The sequence below is a fragment of the Oncorhynchus masou genome, chromosome 9, assembly GCF_036934945.1.
Source record: "Oncorhynchus masou masou isolate Uvic2021 chromosome 9, UVic_Omas_1.1, whole genome shotgun sequence".
NCBI lineage: Eukaryota > Metazoa > Chordata > Actinopteri > Salmoniformes > Salmonidae > Oncorhynchus > Oncorhynchus masou.
Genome location: NC_088220.1, coordinates 31,858,091 through 31,864,461, shown reverse-complemented (window position 1 = coordinate 31,864,461; position 6,371 = coordinate 31,858,091). Strand labels below are relative to the sequence as shown.

Below are 6,371 nucleotides of genomic sequence, written 5' to 3'. Positions count from 1 at the left end.
GTCTTTTGTCGTTCTTATGCTCACTGCGTCTCAGTGGATCGCTCCAAGGCCTTTCTACTGTAAGCAGAGGAGAGGACAGCCTTCCAGTAGAATAAATAAGAGTCACAGCTCCCAACATTTACTAACAAATGAACAGCTACTAAATCAAAGATCTGTCTCATAAACTACACATGTGCCTACATGTGATAACCAAAGGGGATTTTTGCATTAGCCCAAGCGACCACATAATTTGTCCCTTTAATTTAAGTAATAATTTGGTGGTTTGGTGGGATTTCCTCAATTCCAGTGTGTTTCTGCTTGCCACAACAAAGGCAAAAGAGAGAATGAACTGGCACACAGACTAAGATATTAGGACCTGTTTAGTAGCAAAAGAAGGCTATCCATCATATCGCAAAGCCATTATGACAAGGGCTCCTCCTCCCCTGTAGGATAAATAATAATAATAATGATTTATTCTATATAGCACTTTTCATTACACACAGAATCTCAAAGTAGCTTTAAAAACTCAAATAAACTCAAGGTGATCTGGTACATACTTGGCCGATGGCTTCCAAAGCTTCAGATGATAATAATAAGATGGAGAGTGATGGAGTCTGTAGTTAGAGAGGAGTTGAGGCAGTAAGGCAGTTCACTTCAGATACTTAGTTTGCACTTGTATGTGCTAGAGAACTGTGCTACATACCAATTATTTTCAATATGTATAAATATAGAGATAGAAATATATGTATGACTCTTGCTCTTTTTGTTTTACCTTTTAATAAAGCACTTAAATGGGGATCCCTCTTAATGGTTCATGAGTAATTTGGTATTGTTCGGCATGTTGAACGTTACCTGCCTAAGTACCTGAGATCGCAAGCCCATAATTAGTCAATAGGGCTGACTGGCTAGCTACTAGTACTGTTAACTAGCCAGAGAGCCACAACGCATTGTTAGCTAGCTAATGTAACCATGAAGAATTGACATCTATCTTACATATTATTCGTTTTACGTCATTTTTGTCCTGTTTAGCTATCTGGCTAGCTAAATTGTTACGATTCACATATCTAGCTGATAATTGTGAAGTCAAACGTTTGCTTTGTGTATATCTTGATTCGTCTATTGTTGCCATTGTCCTGGCTGGAAGGAGGTTCAGTGAATGGGGTGGTGAAGCGTGAGGTAATACAGTAGGGGGAGTGCGAGTGCTTCTTAAATGTATTGCTTTATGCATTCTCCTCACTCGCGTCCACACAAAAACGTACTCAAGAGAACGGAGTGGAGAATACAATCGGAGCATGAGTGTGGAGCATGGTAGTATGTTTGGAACAACACCCCGAGAGTTTGAGAGCTACAAGCCCCCACTCACCCAGTAATTTTTGAACTGTCCCTAAATTATCCTATTAAAACACTACATGGGAAATACGTCATGAACTCACAACAATTGAAAGTGCAGAGTATAAAACAGTACTTAGCCTAATATATTATTAACAGCCACGATAGCGTCGTCTACTGGTAGGTCTATTTTGAATCAATATTTCTACTCGCCACCACACTCTTACTTCCACTGGTGTTTCCCAACTGCATTCCTCAGGTTGCCCCAGCAACACACATTCACATTTTAGAGCCAGACAAGCACACTTGATTCAATTTGTTAACTAATCCTTCGATCAGTTAAATCAGTCCAGAGCTACAACAACAATGTGTGCTGATTGAACCAAACAAATTATTTGGAGGATGCGGGCATCGATCCCGCTACCTCTCGCATGCTAAGCGAGCGCTCTACCATTTGAGCTAATCCCCCTGCGCATACAACAAGAAGTAGGAAATCTTAATGACCTCACTGCCAAATCCCTCGTCGATAAGAAAGGACACTTTAAAAAAAAAAAGTATGCTTGCTTCAGCTGTCTAAAAGTATTTTTCATGGCAGTTCAGTAAAGGTTGAAGTAGTGACTGCAGTAAACCCAGTGGTGGAAATAGTTGTATTGTTGGGTTCGTGTCCAGAGCTTCAACAACAATGTGTGCTGATTGAACCAAACTTAATAGTTGGAGGATGTGGGTATCGATCCCGCTACCTAAAATTATGCTTGCTTCAGCTGTCTAAAAGTATTTATCATGGCAGTTCAGTAAAGGTTGAAGTAGCGACTGCAGTAAGCCCAGTGGTGGAAATAGTTGTATTGTTGGGTTAGTGAGTTTTGGGTGTATGATAGCAGAAAAACCTGAGTCTGGAGTTCCCCCTGCTGGCTGTCTGTGGAATAACATTAGGATCAGTTGATCGTGGGGAAATGCATGTTTGTCGCCCGAAACATGGTCACTGTTTTCCTGTCTTTTGTCGTTCTTATGCTCACTGCGTCTCAGTGGATCGCTCCAAGGCCTTTCTACTGTAAGCAGAGGAGAGGACAGCCTTCCAGTAGAATAAATAAGAGTCACAGCTCCCAACATTTACTAACAAATGAACAGCTACTAAATCAAAGATCTGTCTCATAAACTACACATGTGCCTACATGTGATAACCAAAGGGGATTTTTGCATTAGCCCAAGCGACCACATAATTTGTCCCTTTAATTTAAGTAATAATTTGGTGGTTTGGTGGGATTTCCTCAATTCCAGTGTGTTTCTGCTTGCCACAACAAAGGCAAAAGAGAGAATGAACTGGCACACAGACTAAGATATTAGGACCTGTTTAGTAGCAAAAGAAGGCTATCCATCATATCGCAAAGCCATTATGACAAGGGCTCCTCCTCCCCTGTAGGATAAATAATAATAATAATGATTTATTCTATATAGCACTTTTCATTACACACAGAATCTCAAAGTAGCTTTAAAAACTCAAATAAACTCAAGGTGATCTGGTACATACTTGGCCGATGGCTTCCAAAGCTTCAGATGATAATAATAAGATGGAGAGTGATGGAGTCTGTAGTTAGAGAGGAGTTGAGGCAGTAAGGCATTTCACTTCAGATACTTAGTTTGCACTTGTATGTGCTAGAGAACTGTGCTACATACCAATTATTTTCAATATGTATAAATATAGAGATAGAAATATATGTATGACTCTTGCTCTTTTTGTTTTACCTTTTAATAAAGCACTTAAATGGGGATCCCTCTTAATGGTTCATGAGTAATTTGGTATTGTTCGGCATGTTGAACGTTACCTGCCTAAGTACCTGAGATCGCAAGCCCATAATTAGTCAATAGGGCTGACTGGCTAGCTACTAGTACTGTTAACTAGCCAGTGAGCCACAACGCATTGTTAGCTAGCTAATGTAACCATGAAGAATTGACATCTATCTTACATATTATTCGTTTTACGTCATTTTTGTCCTGTTTAGCTATCTGGCTAGCTAAATTGTTACGATTCACATATCTAGCTGATAATTGTGAAGTCAAACGTTTGCTTTGTGTATATCTTGATTCGTCTATTGTTGCCATTGTCCTGGCTGGAAGGAGGTTCAGTGAATGGGGTGGTGAAGCGTGAGGTAATACAGTAGGGGGAGTGCGAGTGCTTCTTAAATGTATTGCTTTATGCATTCTCCTCACTCGCGTCCACACAAAAACGTACTCAAGAGAACGGAGTGGAGAATACAATCGGAGCATGAGTGTGGAGCATGGTAGTATGTTTGGAACAACACCCCGAGAGTTTGAGAGCTACAAGCCCCCACTCACCCAGTAATTTTTGAACTGTCCCTAAATTATCCTATTAAAACACTACATGGGAAATACGTCATGAACTCACAACAATTGAAAGTGCAGAGTATAAAACAGTACTTAGCCTAATATATTATTAACAGCCACGATAGCGTCGTCTACTGGTAGGTCTATTTTGAATCAATATTTCTACTCGCCACCACACTCTTACTTTCACTGGTGTTTCCCAACTGCATTCCTCAGGTTGCCCCAGCATCACACATTCACATTTTAGAGCCAGACAAGCACACTTGATTCAATTTGTTAACTAATCCTTCGATCAGTTAAATCAGTCCAGAGCTACAACAACAATGTGTGCTGATTGAACCAAACAAATTATTTGGAGGATGCGGGCATCGATCCCGCTACCTCTCGCATGCTAAGCGAGCGCTCTACCATTTGAGCTAATCCCCCTGCGCATACAACAAGAAGTAGGAAATCTTAATGACCTCACTGCCAAATCCCTCGTCGATAAGAAAGGACACTTTAAAAAAAAAAGTATGCTTGCTTCAGCTGTCTAAAAGTATTTTTCATGGCAGTTCAGTAAAGGTTGAAGTAGTGACTGCAGTAAACCCAGTGGTGGAAATAGTTGTATTGTTGGGTTCGTGTCCAGAGCTTCAACAACAATGTGTGCTGATTGAACCAAACTTAATAGTTGGAGGATGTGGGTATCGATCCCGCTACCTAAAATTATGCTTGCTTCAGCTGTCTAAAAGTATTTATCATGGCAGTTCAGTAAAGGTTGAAGTAGCGACTGCAGTAAGCCCAGTGGTGGAAATAGTTGTATTGTTGGGTTAGTGAGTTTTGGGTGTATGATAGCAGAAAAACCTGAGTCTGGAGTTCCCCCTGCTGGCTGTCTGTGGAATAACATTAGGATCAGTTGATCGTGGGGAAATGCATGTTTGTCGCCCGAAACATGGTCACTGTTTTCCTGTCTTTTGTCGTTCTTATGCTCACTGCGTCTCAGTGGATCGCTCCAAGGCCTTTCTACTGTAAGCAGAGGAGAGGACAGCCTTCCAGTAGAATAAATAAGAGTCACAGCTCCCAACATTTACTAACAAATGAACAGCTACTAAATCAAAGATCTGTCTCATAAACTACACATGTGCCTACATGTGATAACCAAAGGGGATTTTTGCATTAGCCCAAGCGACCACATAATTTGTCCCTTTAATTTAAGTAATAATTTGGTGGTTTGGTGGGATTTCCTCAATTCCAGTGTGTTTCTGCTTGCCACAACAAAGGCAAAAGAGAGAATGAACTGGCACACAGACTAAGATATTAGGACCTGTTTAGTAGCAAAAAGAAGGCTATCCATCATATCGCAAAGCCATTATGACAAGGGCTCCTCCTCCCCTGTAGGATAAATAATAATAATAATGATTTATTCTATATAGCACTTTTCATTACACACAGAATCTCAAAGTAGCTTTAAAAACTCAAATAAACTCAAGGTGATCTGGTACATACTTGGCCGATGGCTTCCAAAGCTTCAGATGATAATAATAAGATGGAGAGTGATGGAGTCTGTAGTTAGAGAGGAGTTGAGGCAGTAAGGCAGTTCACTTCAGATACTTAGTTTGCACTTGTATGTGCTAGAGCACTGTGCTACATACCAATTATTTTCAATATGTATAAATATAGAGATAGAAATATATGTATGACTCTTGCTCTTTTTGTTTTACCTTTTAATAAAGCACTTAAATGGGGATCCCTCTTAATGGTTCATGAGTAATTTGGTATTGTTCGGCATGTTGAACGTTACCTGCCTAAGTACCTGAGATCGCAAGCCCATAATTAGTCAATAGGGCTGACTGGCTAGCTACTAGTACTGTTAACTAGCCAGTGAGCCACAACGCATTGTTAGCTAGCTAATGTAACCATGAAGAATTGACATCTATCTTACATATTATTCGTTTTACGTCATTTTTGTCCTGTTTAGCTATCTGGCTAGCTAAATTGTTACGATTCACATATCTAGCTGATAATTGTGAAGTCAAACGTTTGCTTTGTATATATCTTGATTCGTCTATTGTTGCCATTGTCCTGGCTGGAAGGAGGTTCAGTGAATGGGGTGGTGAAGCGTGAGGTAATACAGTAGGGGGAGTGCGAGTGCTTCTTAAATGTATTGCTTTATGCATTCTCCTCACTCGCGTCCACACAAAAACGTACTCAAGAGAACGGAGTGGAGAATACAATCGGAGCATGAGTGTGGAGCATGGTAGTATGTTTGGAACAACACCCCGAGAGTTTGAGAGCTACAAGCCCCCACTCACCCAGTAATTTTTGAACTGTCCCTAAATTATCCTATTAAAACACTACATGGGAAATACGTCATGAACTCACAACAATTGAAAGTGCAGAGTATAAAACAGTACTTAGCCTAATATATTATTAACAGCCACGATAGCGTCGTCTACTGGTAGGTCTATTTTGAATCAATATTTCTACTCGCCACCACACTCTTACTTTCACTGGTGTTTCCCAACTGCATTCCTCAGGTTGCCCCAGCATCACACATTCACATTTTAGAGCCAGACAAGCACACTTGATTCAATTTGTTAACTAATCCTTCGATCAGTTAAATCAGTCCAGAGCTACAACAACAATGTGTGCTGATTGAACCAAACAAATTATTTGGAGGATGCGGGCATCGATCCCGCTACCTCTCGCATGCTAAGCGAGCGCTCTACCATTTGAGCTAATCCCCC

The 6,371-nt window shown here is 40.5% G+C and overlaps 3 non-coding genes across 3 annotated transcripts; all 3 read right to left on the bottom strand.

Annotated features, from left to right (window-relative positions):
- Window positions 1-1,704: 1,704 nt before the first annotated feature.
- trnaa-agc (transfer RNA alanine (anticodon AGC)) lies at window positions 1,705-1,777 on the bottom strand. Its single transcript has one exon. It is a non-coding gene; the product is annotated as a tRNA-Ala (tRNA).
- A 2,224-nt stretch (window positions 1,778-4,001) lies between these two features.
- Window positions 4,002-4,074, bottom strand: trnaa-agc (transfer RNA alanine (anticodon AGC)). The gene has a single exon. It is a non-coding gene; the product is annotated as a tRNA-Ala (tRNA).
- A 2,224-nt stretch (window positions 4,075-6,298) lies between these two features.
- On the bottom strand, window positions 6,299-6,371 carry trnaa-agc (transfer RNA alanine (anticodon AGC)). The gene has a single exon. It is a non-coding gene; the product is annotated as a tRNA-Ala (tRNA).